Source organism: Mustela putorius, unplaced genomic scaffold (genome assembly GCF_011764305.1).
Source record: "Mustela putorius furo isolate JIRA1106 unplaced genomic scaffold, ASM1176430v1.1 tig00003853_pilon_pilon_pilon, whole genome shotgun sequence".
Classification (NCBI taxonomy): Eukaryota; Metazoa; Chordata; class Mammalia; order Carnivora; family Mustelidae; genus Mustela; species Mustela putorius.
Genome location: NW_025422005.1, coordinates 20385332 through 20403721, shown reverse-complemented (window position 1 = coordinate 20403721; position 18390 = coordinate 20385332). Strand labels below are relative to the sequence as shown.

Here is an 18390-nt window from a genome sequence, read left to right as displayed (position 1 = left end):
TAATGTTAACTAAATTGTAGACTTTATTTGGATTTTATCTGCTTTTTCTCTGATGTACTTTTTCTGTTCCAAAATCTCACCCAGGAGTCCGTATTGCATTTAATCTTCATGTCTCCTGTGTGTGACCCGTTCTCAACCGTTCCAGTTCTTCTAAGCTTGACAGTCTTGAGAACAGATCAGGCATTTTGCAGAATGCCCCTCAAATGGGATTTCTTCTGATGCCGTCCTCATGATTAGACTGGGGCTTTGGTTTTTCCAGCAAGATACTACCAAGGTGATATGCCCTTCTCATCACTGCCTCTCCTAGGGAGCACATGACATGGGCACAGGACTTTTCACTGTGACGTTAACCGTGATAGCTTAGTTAAGGCGGTGTTTCCGGGTTTCTCCACTGGATACCTGCTATTTCCACCATTTATACTCCAGTCTTTGGAAACAAGTCGCTAAGTGCAGCCCACCATTAGGAAAAGCTAAGCCCCACTTCACAGAAGAAGGAACATCCAAATAAATTATTGGGAGTCCTCTGTAAGAAAGATGTGTCTCTTCTCCTCCCATTTATCTATTTATTCTGTTATTTATTTACATGAGTATGGAGTCATGGGTATTTACTTTACTACATTATTTCTGTTGTTGTTCAAATCGTTCCAGCCTGGGGAGTTCCTTCGGGTTGGCCCCTGGGTCACTTGGCCATGCCCTCCTCGTTCTGCATTCTCAGCACTTCTTACTGTCTGATGCTACAAGATGCTTCAGGCTCATCTGGTCTTTTTTCTGCCCCAGCCCTGCATGCAGCCATTTCCCCCAGAAGCCTGGTTCCTTTTATTGGAGAATGGCATTTGGAACCCACAATCTGTCGCAGAGTACGCCATGCCACGAGGTTGCCTCTTATTTTTGTCTTTTTCTTTCTTTGCATAAACATTACAGACGCGCTGCCCACCCCATGACCCAGCTGACATCAGGTCCAGCCTTGACCTTCAAGGAGAAGTTCCTGAGTGATAACACTCAACAGAAAACTTTAAAATCCTCCCTTTCCTGGGTGCCTGGGTGGCTCAGTGGGTTAAACCTCTGCCTTCGTCTCAGGTCATGATCTCAGAGTCCTGGGATCGAGTCCCACATCGGGCTCTCTGCTCAGCAGGGTGCCTGCTTCCTCCTCTCTCTCTGCCTGCCTCTCTGCCTACTTGTGATAAATAAATAAAATCTTTAAAAAAAAAAAAAACACCTCTGCCTTCAGTTCAGGTCATGGTCTTGGGATCCTGTGATCGAGAGAGCCTGCTTCTCTCTCTCTCTGCCTGCCTCTCTGCTTCCTTGTGATCTCTTTCTCTGTCAAATAAATGAATAAAATCCTTTTTTAAAATTTTTTTTAAAAGATTTTATTTATTTAATCGACAGACACAGATCACAAGGAGGCAGAGAGGCAGGCAGAGAGAGAGGGGGAAGCAGGCTCCCTGCTGAGCAGAGAGCCCAATGCCGGGCTTGATCCCAGGACCCTGGGATCATGACTGAAGCAAAGGTAGAGGCTTTAACCCACTGAGCCCACCCAGGTGCCCCTAAATGAATAAAATCTTCAAAAAAAAAAAAAAAACCATCCTCCCTTTCCTTTGCCTTTATCTTTTCCCAGATTCCTGGGCACAGAAGTGGACCTACAAGATTAGCAGGCAAAAGCCTGCTACAACACAACACATTGAAACATTTCCTCGCCATTACAATTTTGCAGTTTTATATTTATATGTGTAATTGTTTATTTAATGTCTCCTCAGCAATTAGTCAGTTAGCTTCTGGGGGCGCCTGGATGGCTCAGTGGGTAGAGCATGCAACTGTTCATCAGAGTCACGAGTTTGAGCCCTACATTGGGTGTGGGGCCTACTTACAATAAAATAGAAAAAAAAATTTTTTTAAATCCAGAACTTAAAAAAAAAGATCATTGTCTTCTGGTGGTCAGAGGTTGGAGTAGCAGTCTGCTTTGCTCCCCAGTATAGTCCCAGCATATCACAGGGCCTGGCAAACAGTAGATGCTCAATAAATTACTGTTGTTAATGACTCACTGAATGAATGTGTGGAAAATGTTTCCTTGAGATAGATCCCCAAAGTGGAATTTCTGGGCCAAATGGTATGCTGGTGTTTGTAGCTTCTGTGGGCATATTTGTCATGTTGAAAGGTTGTTGAGCCTCCAATGGACCCAATAAGAAAAGGAAGGACTCTTGCAAGAGCTGAGAGGAGAGGTACACAGGTATGCCAGGGACCATGGGGCCACAGGCCAGGGAGGAGGATATGTGAAGCAGAGGGGGGCCATTTCTCTGTTTCCAGAAACACTGGCAGGTGTGATTCTGTGGGCACCTACCCTGCGCAGGCTCAATACAAACATATGTTCACTTATGCCTCCCCACAAGCAAGACAGACAGACATTATCATTCCCATTTCACAGGTGAGAAAACTGAGGCTCAGAAAAGTATTGTCTGAGATCATGCGACAAGAAAGTGGAGGAAGCTAGGAATTTTCTTTTTAAGTTTTTATTTATTCATTTAAGTGATCTCTATACCCAGTATGGTGCTCAGACTCACAACCCCAAGACCAAGAGCTATGTGCTCTACCACCGAGCCGGCCAGACGCCCCGAGGAACCGAGGGCTTCTGAGGCAGGCTGGAGGAAACAGTGATAATTATTCATCTCTTCCCCAGAGGTTTCAGTGGACCAAGCAAGTCTGACAGATTTCTGCTCGGTTCGGGTTGGCCTAGAATTGCAGCAGAGGATGAAGAATAAAAAGATAAGCTTTGAAAATAGAGCTGGGCTCAAAGCCTGGCTCCACCACTTCTTAGCTGTGTGATCTTGGGCAAGTTCCTTAACCTCTCTGAGCCTCGGTCCCCCTCTTTCCAGTGGGCTGGTGGGAGCAGGGTCTTGGTAGAAATGGTAGAGTGATGGGCTTAGGGCACGTGCCCAGCGCTCAATATCTGTTCTTATGATTGTTTTCGGAGGGCCTCTTGTGCCTCTGACTTTTCTCAGGAACCTCATCACATTTACTTCTCTTAATTCCCTGCCTTCTAGTTTAGGTAAATGAGATTCTGAGTGGAAAACTCTCCTCCTCGCTGTTACACAGCATGCAAATGGAGGAAATGGTATTGGAAGCCGGGCCTGGCCTGCGGTAGCCTTGGCCTCAGCCCTTGGCACTTTTCCCAGCCTGGGAGCTCCTCAGAGGTGGAGTGGGGTGTGGAGAGGTCCGGGTGGGCGGGGCCTGGGGGAGAGATGAGGGGAGGAGGGGCGGGCAGGCAGGGGGAAGTGGGGAAGGCAGCCTGAGGAGAGGCCTGCCACAACCCAGAACAGGAGTTCCTCATTTCTGTAAGTCTCACAGTTTTCAGCATCAGAGGATGAGTGGCTCCAGGCTTCCTGTGGTCACAGTAGTAGGGTGATTCAGGGTGACTGGGGGTGAGGGGGTAGGGGTTGGGTCCCTGCCTGATTTGTTGACACCAAACACTTTTGCACTTGGTACTTGGCCCAAACAGGGGCGGGGGTCCTCTCCAGGAGGGCAATGCAGCATCTCGCGGGGGGGGGGGGGGGGGGGGGGGGGGGGGGGTTGTTTAACAGCAACCTGTTGTCCCCTTATGTCCACCAGTGTGGCCCGCTAGCCAGGGGGGTCGGCGGAAAACACTGTAGCAGTCAGGAGGCTTCTGGTGCTGTGGGCTTCTGTCTCTTGGCACAGGCCCCACTGGCTGCCCAGAGGTGGCCCCTTCCCAAGTCCCAAGGCTCTTGTGGGGTTCGGGGGTGCCTGCCTGCACAGTTACACACAGGCTCATAGGTTCAGCCCCGGGGCCCGTCACCGTCCAGGTCAGCAGAGACAAATTCCCAGAACTCACGGATGAAACCAGGATTGCTCACCGCACCGGGAGCCCCGGGGACCTGAAGAGCCATCTGTTGTCTTTTCCCTGTTTTCTAGATTTTCTAGAACATGGTTTGTAAGGATAATATAAGCCGCTCCCTGCCAAGGATTCCCTGAGACCATGGCACAGGCCATCCTGGAGGGAGCCCCCCACCCCCACCACCGCCATTGCAGATTTCCACAAGGATGGGGGTAGGGACTTCTGGAAAGAAATGCCCGCTCTCCGTCTGTCCTCAATGAAGACTTCACGTGACTGGTTGTGAAGCTTTGAAGGGCTGTCAGCCTCCGTGTGATGAGAAAGTCCTTCAAACCTTATCTTCTAGACCTTGTGAAGCAGGGGCAGGCGAAGGAGTTTTCGCAGCCCCCAGTGTTGGGGGGAAAGAGGAGGAGGGGCAGGGCATGAGAGAGGGGAGAAGGAGGAGGGGCAGAGAAAAAAGGAGGGGGAAGGAGAGGAGAGAAATAAGAGGACAGAGAAGGTGCGGGGAAGAGAGAAAGGAGGGGGAGGGGAGGAAATCTGAGAGGGGAAGGGAGAAGGGAGGAGACCGAGGGTTGAGAGGTAGAGACGGGGCGGTTGGGGAGGGGAGGAGCCTGGAGGAGAGAGGAAGAGGGGAGGAAGGGGGGGAAAGCCGCTGCTGGGGAGGGCTGGGCAGGAGCTCCCCGGGCCAGGGAACTGACTAGGTCTCAAACTGGGGGAGAGCCCAGGAAGGAACAGACCAGAAAGGGAAACCATCAGCCTCCAGCCTGGGGAAGCGGGTTTGAGCCCAGAGAGCTTTCTGGCCCTGTACTTCCTCACTGGGATCCGATGGAGGCCAGACCACCTGCTCCTCTCTGCGGAGGAACCACAGCACCTGCTTGGCTGGTGAGCAGAGGGAAGGACCAGGGCTCCCTTCTGGGGCAGGGATCAGGCTTTCTGGGCTAGCGGAGAGCAGCCCGGGGCTGCGGTCTCCTTCCAGCAGAAGTTAAAGGAAAAGTGGTCTCTTTATCAAAATATTAAAAATAGAGTTACTGTATGATCCAGCAACCCCACTTCTGGTGTGTATACGCCCAAAAGAATTGAAAGCAGGGACTCAAATAGCTATTCGCACAACGATGCTCATGGTGGTGTTACTCATAATAACCAGGAAGTGGAAGAGATCCAAGTGTCCATCCGCAGATGAATGGACACAGCTACAGTGGAATATTCTTCAGCCATAAAAAAGGATGAAATCCTGACGCGTGCTTCAACAAGCATGAACCTTGAGGATATTATGCTCTGTGAAATAAGTCAGTCCAGGAGATACCTAGAGCAGCCAACTTCATAAAGAAGGTAAAATGTGGCTGCTGGGAGCTACAGGGAGGGAAAAATAAGGAGTTGTTGTTTAACAAGATTGAGTTTCAGTTTTGCAAGATGAAAAAGTTCTGGGGATTGGCTGTATCACAGTGTGAATGTACTTAACATCACTAAGTCCGTAGTTAAAAATGGCTGGTGGGGGCGGGGGTGCCTGAGTGGCTGAGTGGCTCAGTGGGTTCAGCGTCAGACTCTTGATTTTTGGCTCAGGTCCTAATCTCTGGGTCCTGAGACCGAGCCCGACGTGGGGCTCCACGCTCAGTGCAGAGGCAGCTGTCCCTCTCCTTCAGCTCCTCTCCCGCTCTCTCTCAAGAAAACAAATAAATAAAATCTTCAGGAAGAAAAATGGTTGAGATGGGCAGTACGTGGCTGGCTCAGTTGGAAGAGCATATGTCGCTTGATCTTGGGGTTGTGAGTTCAAGCCCCATGCTGGGTGTAGAGATTACTTTAAAAAAATATTTTTAGGCATGCCTGGATGGCCCAGTAGATCAAGCATCTGACTCTTTTTTTTTTTTTTTTTTAAGATTATTTATTTATTTATTTGACAGAGAGAGAGATCACAAGTAGGCAGAGAGGCAGGCAGAGAGAGAGGAGGAAGCAGGCTCTCTGCTCAGCAGGGAGCCCGATGCGGGACTCGATCCCAGGACCCTGAGATCATGACCTGAGCCGAAGGCAGCAGCTTAACCCACTGAGCCACCCAGGCGCCCAAGCATCTGGCTCTTGATTTCTGCTCAGGTCATGATCTCAGGGTCATGAGATGGGGCCTGGCATCGGGCTCCACAGTGGAGCCTGCTTAAGATTCCCCCTTCTCCCTCTCCCTCTGTCCCTTCCCACCACACACACATGCTCTAAATGAATATAGATAGACAGATAAATAGATAGATAAATAAAATTTTTTAGATGGTTAAGATGGCGAATTTTATGTTATGTGTATTTTATCACAATCTTAAAAAAAATCATCTCTGTTTCTAAACCTAAATCCAATGGATAGCATCGTTTATTCTTATAAGTCTTTCTTTTTTTTAAATAAGTCCTTTTTTTTTAAAGATTGTATTTATTTATTTGAAAGACAGAGATCCTAAGTAGGCAGAGAGGCAGGCTCCCTGCCGAGCTCGATCCCAGGAGCCGGGGATCATGACCTGAGCCAAAGGCAGAGGCTTTAACCCACTGAGCCACCCAAGCACCACTAGCATCATTTATTCTTCAACAGTGATCTGGCTGGTATTGAGGTACAGGTTGTAAGCAATGTTCCCCCCAAATGTGGAAGCATGGCTCCATGGTCTTGTAGTAACGTGTTTGCTGTTGGGAAGTCCAAGGTCATTCTTATCCTAGACCCCTTGAGTATGAAGGCTGGGAGTCTTCTCTCAGTCCCTGAGGCTCATTTCACACGTTCAGCCGTCTGTGGGTCTTCCATTCTTGCTTCTGGTCACCTATGGATTTTTTTTTTTTAAAGATTTTATTTATTTATTTGACAGAGCGAGATCACAAGTAGGCAGAGAGGCAGGCAGAGAGAGAGGAAGGGAAGCAGGCCCCCTGCTGAGCAGAGAGCCCGACGCGGGACTCGATCCCAGGACCCTGAGATCATGACCTGAGCTGAGGGCAGAGGCTTAACCCACTGAGCCACCCAGGCGCCCCACCTATGGATATTTTTAATCTGGTAACTCACACCCCTCAGTTCTAGAAATTTCCTTGCTTTTCTGTTTGTTTGTTTTCTGGTTTTTTGTTTTGTTTTGTTTTGTTTTCTTTCAGGAGCTCCTTTAAATATATGTTGTATCTTCTGGGCCACTTCTTTATCTCCTGCCCTCTCGTTCTATATTCTAGGAAATTTTTAGGAAATTTCAGACTTCATCTTCGAACCATTCTTCTACTTCTAATAGTTTCTGCTTTTATATATTTTTTTTTTTTTTTTTTTTTAAAGATTTTATTTATTTATTTGACAGACACAGAGATTACAAGCAGGCAGAGAGGAAGGCAGAGAGAGAGGGTGGGGGGAAGAAGCAGGCTTCTGGCTGAGCAGAGAGCCCGATGCGGGACTCGATCCCAGGACACTGGGATCATGACCTGAGCCGAAGGCAGCGGCTTAACCGACTGAGCCACCCAGGCGCCCCTGCTTTTATATTTTTAATCTACAAGAACTTCTTTAAAATTGTATTTTTGAGGGGTGCCTGGCTGACTTGATGAGTGGAGGGTGTAAGTCTGGAACTCAGGGTTGTGAGCCCCACATTGGGTGTGTAGAGATTACCTAAAAATAAAAATCTAAAAAAAAAAATTGCATTTTTGATTCATTCTGTTCTTCATGGGTATTACATATCATGTGAGAAAGGGAGTTGCCAAGGATTGACTTCTGCTTTGACCCACCCCTCCACAGGAAAAGGCTTAGAAGTAACTAAGAGATGACATTTGTAACATAATTATCACAGACCAAGTTATCAATGAAGATAGCCAGTACCATCACAGGCTTATTTTTGTTTTCTTTTTTTGTTTTAATTTTTTTTTAAGGTTTTATTTATTGGACACAGAGAGAGAGAGAGAGATCACAAGTAGGCAGAGCAGCAGGCAGAGGGAGGGGGGAAGCAGGCTCCTTGCTGAGGAGAGAGCCCGGTGTGGGGCCTGATTCCAGGACCCTGAGATCATGACCTGAGCCAAAGGCAGCCGCTTAACTGACTGAGCCACCCAGGAGCCCTTATTTTTGTTTTCAATTAGCAATAATCGTGCCTCTAATAAACCTCCTTGCCCATGATCCTGCCACTGTGCAAAGCTTCAGGCTTATATTTGGATTTAAAGTTACTTCCACAGAGTGTCGTACAATGTGAAATGATCATCTTTCAAGATTCTCCTGTGCTTCGGCACCTGGGTGACTCAGTCAGGTAAGCAGCCGACACTTTTTTTTTTTTTTAAGATTTTATTTATTTATTTCAAAGAGAGAGAGAGAGAGAGACTGTGCATGCATGAGTGAGGGGAGGGGCAGAGAGAGATGCAGATGGCCTACTGAGCAGGAAGTCCCCTTCGGGGCCACTACCCTAGCCAAAGACAGACGGCCAACTGACTGAGCCACCCAGGTGCCCCAAGCAGCTGACTCTTGATTTCAGCTCAGGTTATGATCTCCAAGGCCTGGGATCGAGTTCCTACCCACCCCCAGTTGGGTGCTGTGCTTCCTCTTTGCCTCTCCCCACTGCTTGTGCTCTCTCTTCTCTCTCTCTTCATAAATAAATAAGTAAATTAAAAAAAAAAAAGAAGACTCTCTTGTGCAAGGACAGATTTATATTAATAAAGCTAATATGTTTTTAATGGACAAAATCAAATTCCTATATTGGACAGGAAAACAAGATGAATACTTTTTTTTTTTTAAAGATGGATACTTTTATGAAAGTTCTTGTTTTGACCCCTATGGTGTCTGATCCTTGAACTCATTTTTATGATGGAGTATAATAAGTATTTCTGTTTCTACAGCTTCAGGACACAGAGGACAGGTACCTTCTCATCTTTCTGAGGCTTGTTTTCACAGTTCTTGTTCATTAGGAAGATTTTCATTCTTACAGCCAGATATTGGAATTTCATTGACCTAAGGAGGCCAAGTCTTAGAACTAGAAAAAAGACACAATTATTTAATAATTCCATTTTTCAACAGTACTGGAATACAGAGCATTTGATGCTTTTCTACAGTATTATAGTTTGAGGTAACTTCCTGGAAGTATCTTCCTAGAAGGTAATTTCTGTTTCTTGTTCTTCTCATCCTGTATGTGTGTGTATATGGGTAGGGAGTGATTTTGGAGAAGAAAAGGGAAATAAGATGTCTCTACTTTGCATTCTTGAAAAGGTAAAGCTGGAGCATTTTTCTAGATTGTATTGTACTTCTTCCCACCACAGGACCTTTGCATATGACATTCCCTCTGCTTAGAATACACATCACCTTCTTGCCTGGGTAACTGTGTAGGGAAAAAAAAAACATCTTCCCAAGAAATTTCCTCCATCCCAACTAATTCTCTGTGACACCAGATGGGTGTCCTACCATTCAACTCAGTTCTGACACTATCTACCCAGAGAGAGCTTCACGGTAAGGGCTCAGTCCCACAGGACTGACCCTCTCCTTCACTTCATTGTCAGTTGCAAGCCCAGGTCATCACTTGTGCTTCTGACCAACTGGCCATGGATTGGAACCTCTCCTTAGGTTTGATTAATCTGTTAGAGTGGCTCACAGAACTCAGGGAAACACTTGCTTACACTTACCAGTTTATTAAAGGATGTGATAACGGATCCAGATGAGCGCTCAGGTGAAGAGATATAAAGGACAAGGCGTGGGAAGGTCCCAAGTGCAGAAACCTCTATCCCTAAAGAGTTGCGGTATAACACTTTCCTGGTGTGGATGTGTTCACACCTTCCTGTACTATTGGGATTTTATGGAGGCTTCCCATAGGCCTGATCGGGTAGTAAGTCTGTTTCCAGCCCCTCTCCTTTCCCCGGAAAAGTGTGTGGAGGGCGGGCACAGGGTCTGAAAATTCTAAGCTTCTAGTCATGGTTTGGTCCCTCTGGTGACCAGCCGCCCTCCAGGAGTCATCCAGGAGCCCACCCAGAGTCCCCTCCATAGAACAAAGATGCTCCTAGTGCTCTTCTCACTTAAGAATTTTTTTTAAGTAATCTCTAGGCCCAGCCTGGGGCTCGAACACACAACCCTGGGATTAAGAGTCTCATGCTCCACTGACTGAGCCAGCCAGCTGCCCCCACTTAGGAATTTATAAGGGCTTAGGAGCCCTCTGTCAGGAACAGGATGTAGAGACCAAGATACAGATTTCCTAGTAACCTTTCCATCCTGAGTCTCAGCCTAAGCATCACGTCTTCAAGAAGGCTTCCTGAACCTCCCACAGACAGCGTATGGTCCCTTAGGTCACCCAGTACAGTATCAGGAACCCCTTCTCCACAGCCCTCCTCATGGTTACAATGTGACCTTTACTTGTGATTTCTTTTCTTAGCATCTCTTCCCTGGCAGGCTGTGCTGGGAAGGAAAAAAGTCTCCTCTACTTTTCAAGATTTTCTGGATAGTCTAAGAATTAAATTGACAGGAGACAGATCAACAGAAAATCAAATGTAATTATGTTATCTATGGCAATGCCATAAGAATATGAGACCCAGTCTGGCAGCTAAGGTTTATAGGCCATCAGGAGCTAAAAAGAAGGGCTTAGTAATCTGGAACTTCAAAGAGAAGGAAGACAATCACAGGAAGGTGAGAAAGAGTAAATGTTTGGTTAACAAAGGTTTGGGGTGGGGGTGCCTACAGAAAGGATGGGGCCTAGAGAGAATTTTCACAAGCAGACTTTCCTAGGCTCCTCCTGTCTACCACACCAGGTTTATATTATACGGTAGTTATCTTTGGTGACAGCTCCCTTCCTGGGACAGGTCTTCCATCAAAATCCTTTTAAAGAGTTGGGGGAGAGGCAAGAAGAGAAACTTCTCGAGTTTTCTGTTTCATAAAAATAATTAGCCTAGGGGCACCTGGGTGGCTCAGTGGGTTAAGCTTCTGCCTTTGGCTCAGGTCATGATCTCAGGGTCCTGGGATCTCACCGGGCTCTCTGCTCAGCAGGGAGCCTGCTTCCCCTTCTCTCTCTGCCTGCTTGTGATCTCTCTCTCTCTCTCTGTCAAAAAAATAAATAAAATCTAAAAAAAAAAAAAAAAAAAGTCAGCCTAAATTAATCCTCTTGCCACAAAGACACATTCTGTTCTGGCAGATTTTCTCCACGAGAGCTGGGCGTGTCTCTTCTTTGCCTATTTCCTAGCATTCCTTGAACAGATAATGGGAGGATTCTGGAATGGGATCAGCCCTCATTCCCCCAGCCCCCATGCCTTCCTCCAGATCCTGGGAGGATGACACTTTTTGGGGCAGAAGAAAGGGTTCCAGAGAGTCTGGAGCCCTGGGTTTTTGGCTTGTCACACAACAGCCTCTTCCTTGTGACCTTGAGCCAAAGAATTGTCTGAGTCTAAAGTGCTTGGCCTCACCATCGTGATTCTCTTGGCCTGGCTTCCAGAGAGGGGCAAAACTTGCATTCATTGCAGTAAGTTCAGGAAAGCTGCAGTACCTAACCTGGCTCTGAGTGATACTCGGGCAACAACAACAGCTGCTGCCCACTCTTAGCCTCAGTTTCCCCAGCTGTAAGGAAAGGGGACTGGAGTAGGTTGAGAGATCCCTCTCTCTCTCATTAGGCTTTCTCCGTCTTCCTCAGCCCCAGGAACCTGTCCCACAGCCCAGAGACGGGCCCCCAGCACTCTGCCTTGTGTCCTCTTCCCGCTCCCCTGGGTCTGCCCCATCCATCCCCTGCCAGGCAATGCACAAACTTGAATTTGCTTATTCATGAGGCCTTGAGAAGGCCCAGGAAGGGGAACTTGGCTCACCAAGGGCAGGCACTGTGCCAGCGGCTTTCTGTGCATTGTTTCATGAAGCCTGCAAATAGCCCGAGGGATAAATGATCTTCTTTCCATTTTACAGATGGGAAAACTGCCACCTAGAAAGGTAAAGCGGTATGTGCCAAGTCCTGCAGTCAGGAAAGGACTGAGCCAGGATCCTGGGTTCGAACCACCCCTCTGTGCGGCTCGGAGAAGGGAAAGGTCCCTTCCTCATCCTCTCTTGTGCATCTCCACAGGAGCCTGTGCCCTGCCTCCTCATTCCCTTACTTCCTCAAGGATTTGGGAGTCTTGCGGAAATGTGACTTCAGATTGGTGATGTCTCTGTCCTCCCAGCACCAGCGGGAGGGCGACTGGGCTCAGGGCTCTGGGGTCACAAGCGAAAGGACACAGCGTCGCGACTCAGCCTGTTTCTTCTAGCTGGGAAGAACCTGCTTTCCCAGTGGGGCAGGATCCAAGGATCCAGGGAGGAAAGGGGGTTGGAAGAGCTCCATAACCATCTCTATCTCTGGCCCCCTGTGGGTTTGCTGGGAAATCGTGGTGAACCGGGCTACCAGTCTCTGTCCTCTGGGCTCCCAGGTGGGGGAAAACCCAGCCAGTATGGGTTACACAAGCAGACCCTTCCGCACCCCAGGACCACAGAAGGCTGCCCAGAGGAAGTGATGGGAGGCGGAGACTGAGGGAGAGATCAAGGGGGAGGGCAGCAGGAAGGATACACACTGAGGAACTGAAAAGAAGTTTTCTGGTAGGAACAGGCCCTGCAAAACTCCAGAAAGGAGTCTAGCCTTTAACCCAAAGGTTTTGAGAACGAGTCTCTGATTCACTGAATGAGGTGAATTGCACTTTAGCAAGATTCTGGTGGAGGTGAGGAAGAGGGCGTGGAAAGCAGGGGCAGCTCTGAGGAGGCTGTTGCTGGGCTCAGAGGGCGGTGGGGAGGCCCCACCAGGCCTGGCAGGCGGGGGGGCAGGAGGCAGACCAGAAAGGCATTTAGGAGGCAGCATGGTAGCGGGAGATGGAGCCCATGGGCTCTGGGTTAGAGCACCCGCCTGCCCTTTCCCACCTGGGCAGGGCTGCCTCCGGCTCAGGTGGGGGTTGCGGGGGAGCTGGGGGCTGAGGCCATTGGGACGAGGAGGGACCGTGCCAGCCTGTGCCAGGCTCGCCCCCAGCCCTGCTGCCTGTGGACTGCTGATGGTGGCCAGACTTCCTCTGGTGACTGCCCACTTCAGCGCCGGTAATGCGCTTTCCCAGAACAACAGGGCCTGAGTCCCAGGGCCAGAACACCCTCTCCGCCTCCAGGTGGGGCTTTGGTTCCAGAGTGGCCACTGCTGCCTCTGTCTGGGCTGCTGCTTCGCAGAACCTCCCACCCCTACTCACCCCCTCCCGTCCCCCCCATTCCACCCCCACTCTCGAAAGAAGCGAAAGAAGCTTGAAGCAGCGAATTACTCATTAGCAAAGACAGGAGCCCTCTGTCCCAGCAAGTGACCCCGAGCCCCAGACAGAAAGGAGGAGAGAAGTAAGCCTCCCTCCGCCCTTCCCAGAAGCCCTCCCCACTATGGCTTCTCTGGTAGAAATCTTCGGAATCCCCCTCTGCGCCTTCAGTCTCATCTGCCAAGCCTGGTCTCCAGTCCAACCTTGAACTCCAGACGTGTGTTCCCCTCCGTGGTGAATGGCACCTCCGCACCCCCAGATGCCCAGACCAGACACCCAGGATTCACCCTGGGCTTTCTCCCTTCTCCCCAGACCCTGCCCCTTCTCTCCGGCTGCCAATGACCCAGCTAAGGGCATTTCACCCTCCAGCGGGCACGCCCTTGGCCTTCCCAAGCTCACTTGCTCCCCAGCACAGTCTGCCGCCCCATGACCTGGCCTCTCACGTCCCAGCCCCTGACAGCTCTCAGCCTCGTCTCTTGGCTTGATTTTTCCAGAACCTCCTCTTCAGCCACCTTGAAGTGCTCATTCTCCTCCAATCTTGAAGTAACCCCTTGCCTCCCCAGGCTTCTCGCACATGCCAGAACATTCTCATAAAGCCCACTCTTTGTGCCTGGATCATGTCTGTTTACTCATCCAGTCCCAGCCCCCACCCCAGGCCCTTCCAGGGAAGCTTTCTCGATGGCCAGACTGGTTAGCAGCTCCCTGGGCTTGCTCCCGGCCTGGCTGCCATTCCCTCAATCAACAAGTCTTACCCCAAGAGCCCAGGGAGGGCTGGGTTCTCACCATTTTGAAAAGTTCCAGAAACACAACGGACAAACAATCCTTGCCCCGTGGTGGAGTTCACATTCAGATGGGGGTTGGGGGGAGCAGACCACCATCAGCACAGAGAAAGTCACTAAGGTGACCTAGTGTGGGACAAGGTGAGGAGAGGCAGGGGGAGACGGAGAAGGGGAGGGGGGAGGAGAGAGGGAGGTGGGCCGGCCTTTGGGTGAAGACTTTGTCAGTGCCCTCCAGCCACAGAGGGCTGGAACACAGGACAGTTAGCAAGTTGGATTTATGACTCGGGAGCAAGGGACAGCAGGTTCCACAAGGATTACAGGTGACTTGGTGAGGGAGGGTTAGGAAGGCATTGCTATAGGATTTGAGCTTGGGGTAGGGGATTTGGGAGTGCTGATGGAAGCAGGGCTTGACTCTGGATGCTTTCAGGAAACCAGGCCAATTCCACCCCTGGGGATCCTAATAAACTCTATCTAGAAGGAGAGGAAACCCAGCCAAGGCCACAGCTGTCTTTGGTAAGAAGCAACACCCTCTCCTAGGAGCTGGCACGGGAGAGTGCATTCCTTTCCAGGGTTTGCTGTAACAAATCACACACGTTGGATGGCTTATGGCAGCATTAATGTGGCCGTTCCCAGGCCTGGAGACTGGAGGCTGGAAGGGTTTAACCAAGGTATTGGCGGGGTTGGTTTCTTCTGGAGGCTCTGGGGGAGAACCTGTCCCATGCCTCCTCCTGGCTTCTAGGGGCTGCTGGCAATCCCTGGGATTCCTTGCCTTGTGGACACGTCATACCAAACTCTGTACCATCTCGTGTGCCTCCCCCTCTGTGTGTCTCTCCTCCTTTCTGTTCCTTAGAAGGACATTTGTCATTGGATTCAGTGCCCATTCTAATCCAGGTGATCTCATTTCAAGATCCCTACCTTATCCTGTAATTACATGGCAGACTCTTTTTCCAATGAAGGTCACATTCTGAGGTTCTGGGTGGGCACACCTTTTGGAACCACAAGTCAACCCATGATAAAGATGGTGGTCCTTTTTTTTTTTTTTTTTTAAAGATTTTTTATTCATTTATTTGACAGAGAGAGAGAGATCACAAGTAGGCAGAGGCAGGCAGAGAGAGAAGAGGAAGCAGGCTCCCTGCCAAGCAGAGAGCCTGATACGGGACTCGATCCCAGGACCCTGAGATCATGACCTGAGCCAAAGGCAGAGGCTTAACCCACTGAGCCACCCAGGTGCCCCGATGGTGGTCCTTTTTGTGGTCTGGGCAATGTTCATGTTTTGTCTGTGTTCAGACCTGGTTATGGAGTGGTCCTGTTTGTGTTCATCATCGACACAGCGGGGCTTTTTCTGATGTCGATGTGCTGTGAAATTGTTCGATAGGAGAACACCAAGGCCCAGTGGTGAGTGCCAGGCCAGCTCCTAGAGGTCAAAGCCTGCTTTCCTCTTTCACCACTTGAAGGCATTGAGGGAGGGGGCCATGCTGACGTCTGGGGAAGAGTCCCAGCCACAGGGGTAGGGTTGGGAGACCAGCCAGCCCCCCGAGGGTGGCTGCAACAGTGTCAGCAAGGCGGGGAGACGCAGGAAAACTGAGAGATATTGGGGGTGGGTGCGGAGTAGAGCCAGACTTGCAGTGGAAAGATCGGTCTTCCTCTGGAGGTTTAAGGGGCAACTTCTGGAATATTCTAGGAGGAGCAGTGATTGTGACGCAACTGACCAGGGTATATAAGCAGATGAGGTTTTGAGGGAGTGTTGGGGCTAAAGCCTGCCAGGAGTGGATGCAGGAGGGAGTGGAAAAGAGGAAGCTGATGCAGCAGGACAAGACCATTCTTTCCAGGAGGTGGACAGCAAAGCCCAGCAGAGAAATGGAAGGAAGCTGAGGTAGCTGGTGGGGAAAGGGAATCAAGAGAAGGTCTAGAGTGGTCTGAGCTTGAGTGCTCAGTAATGGGCCCAGGAGAGGGTGGGCTTGACCGTCAGTAGGAGGGCATAGCTGCAGGGAGGGCAGACAGGCTCTGGTGCCCAGATGACGTGGCTGGAGCAGGAAGGTGGAGGCAATGGCGGGCAGGAGACCTGGGCAGCAGAGGCTCTCTCCTGAGAGCTCCTTGCACGGCTGCTCTGCTCCTCTGCTTGTGGGTGATGAGTAAGTAACCTTGTTCCCTGGCTAAGGTGCGATAGTGTGTGTGGTTCGGGGTAGAGAGAGCCCAGCTGGAAGAAGACACCAGAGATGGAGACAGAAGGAGTAACGAGGCCTCGTGCTACTTCCATTTTGACCCCAAACTTTCTGAGTTCCTTCCAGCTTACCTCTTAACTCAGGTGAAAGACTGAGCAGGCAAAGCCTAGCCTGAGGTAACCGGAACTCCCACCTCAAGCAATAAGGACAGCCCTGAGCCAGCAAGACCCCGTGACCCCAAGACAATGATGGACCTGACTGACCTTCACTGTCCCCCTGCTTGGACCCACTGGCCCCTGTCCCACATTCTCCTAATATAAGCCTGGCACTTTGGCACTTGGGAGAAAGTCTTTGGGACACTAGTCCCCTGTCTTTCCGGTGTCGGCCTCACTGAATAAATACCGCCCCCCTTCTTTTCTAAAGATTTTATTTATTTGAGAGAGAGAGAGACAGCACAGAGGGAGCATGAGAGAGAGAAGCAGGCTCCTGCTGAGCAGAGACCCTGATGTGGGGCTTGATCCCAGGACCCTGAGATCATGACTATAGTGGAAGGCAGCAGCTCAAGCCACTGAGCCACCCAGGAGCCCCAATAAATGCCTTTCCTGTCCCGCCACCACTCGTCCCTCTGTCTTTGGATTTTGTCAGTGGTGAGTGGCCAAACCTGGTCTGTTTAGGGGCCCCGGAGCTGGATGCTCTTGAACCCCCATGTCCTGGCCACAGTAGGACATTGAGAGGGAGAAAAATTAGAAAGGGCCCAGGCCCAAGCTCCAGTCTCTCACACACACCCCCTGCCCGGAAACGGCAGCAACCCAGGTCAGGAGCTTCCTTGTGCCCTTCAGAGTCCCAAACACCAGGCCCAGGCTTGAATCACTGCTGACTTGCCTGCGTGTGACTCTCCCAGAGCCTCGAGTTCCCCGGCTGTGAGATGGGGCTCTCCTGGCTTCCTCTCAGAGCTGTTGGGAGAATGAAGGGGAATAACATACACGAAGTGCGGTAAGGGTGCGCGCGACCAGGAGTCAGACGGGTCTCCTTCCTCTTGTCCTTCCTCTTGGCTTCCGCTCCCACACCACAGCCCTGGGAGATCACGCTGGAACCACTGCAGCTCCAAGAATTGGAGCGGGGCCCCGCCTGCTGGCCGAGTTCGGAACTGCACCTCCTCCCGGCTTCAGAGAGGGTTGCCTCGGAATCCAGGGGGACAAGCAGTGGTTTCCGAACTCAGTAGGTGAGCACTCCAGAGCCTTCCTGCCAGGCTCATCATATGCGGGGGACTTTAATCCACCTGCCGCCTCTCCTCCTGCGTACCCTCCCTCTGCCACTTGAAAACATTAAAAAAAAAAGAGAGAGAGAGAGAGAGAGAGAAGAGAGAAGAAAAGGAAAGGAAAAAGGAAAAAGATAAGATCAAAGGTCGCCCCTCTGAAGCATTCCAGGACCCTCTCGCCTGAGGCCTACCTCCCTTCCGAAGACAGAATTACTGGAAACTTTTTCTCCCTTATTCTCTCGACAGGTAGACTTAACTTCTAGGTTTGCTAAACTGTGAGAGAGGGAGTGCTAGAACTGGCTTCAGGGAGACTCACCTGTGGTGGCCTCTAGCTTTCCGATTCCCTTCTCCCACTATGGGTCATACCCCCGTCCTTCTGGTTCCTCTGCCTGGAGAAGCTTGAATACACACTCCTCCTTATGGCAATTCCCTACTTTTCTTCAGTGCTCTGCTCCAATGTCATCTCCCGAGAGGCCTCCCTGACCGCCCCCCCCTTGTCCATCTCTGCTGTCCTTACCCTGTCCGTCCTCGTCCCACTAAAGCACTCAGCAGGTGACCATGTCGCTAGCCTGGCAAGCCTCTTGCAGGCGGCGTGGTGTACTTCTGGGTGCCCAGCTCGCACATTTCCATGCCTAAGAGCTGAAAGAAGTGGGTCCCCACTGCCATAGTTTGCTCACAAGCAAAATGAAGGATCCAGACAGGATCTCCTAAGTCCTTCGGACTCTAGAATCCTATGATTTGCAGATAATGGGCATATTTTTGGCAAACTGTCACCAAACAGCTGACCCTGAGCCAGGAACACCTGGGGAATGGGCCACTTCCTGTCAACAGGTATCCTTCTCTGTGGGGTTCACCACCCTCCCCTGTCCTGGGGAAGGGAACAATGGTCATTCCCTCCCTCCTTAGCTGATGGTCCATGAGTGGACAGGGGACTCCATGGAAACCTGCTTCTCTTGGAGTGGTGTGCGTCCCAGGTGGGGGAGGCGCTGTGTTCCTCCGCAGAGTCACGCTCACTGGAGCGACGACCATCCGCAGATCCTGGTGGGGAACAGGACGGGCTTAGGCACCTGTGGCCCATCTCGAGCCGCATTAAGGGTAGGAGGCAACTGAGCCCATTTCCGTGGTGCTCGTCTCTGAGAAGTGCTAGGACATGACTGGAATGACTCGGAAGCATGGTGCGGA

General features: G+C 50.5%; 1 long non-coding RNA gene across 1 annotated transcript; it reads left to right on the top strand.

Moving 5' to 3' along the window:
* Window positions 1-4489: 4489 nt before the first annotated feature.
* On the top strand, window positions 4490-14816 carry LOC123387311. Its single transcript, XR_006601690.1, has 3 exons — window positions 4490-4723; window positions 7976-8058; window positions 11667-14816. It is a non-coding gene; the product is annotated as an uncharacterized LOC123387311 (long non-coding RNA).
* Window positions 14817-18390: the final 3574 nt, after the last annotated feature.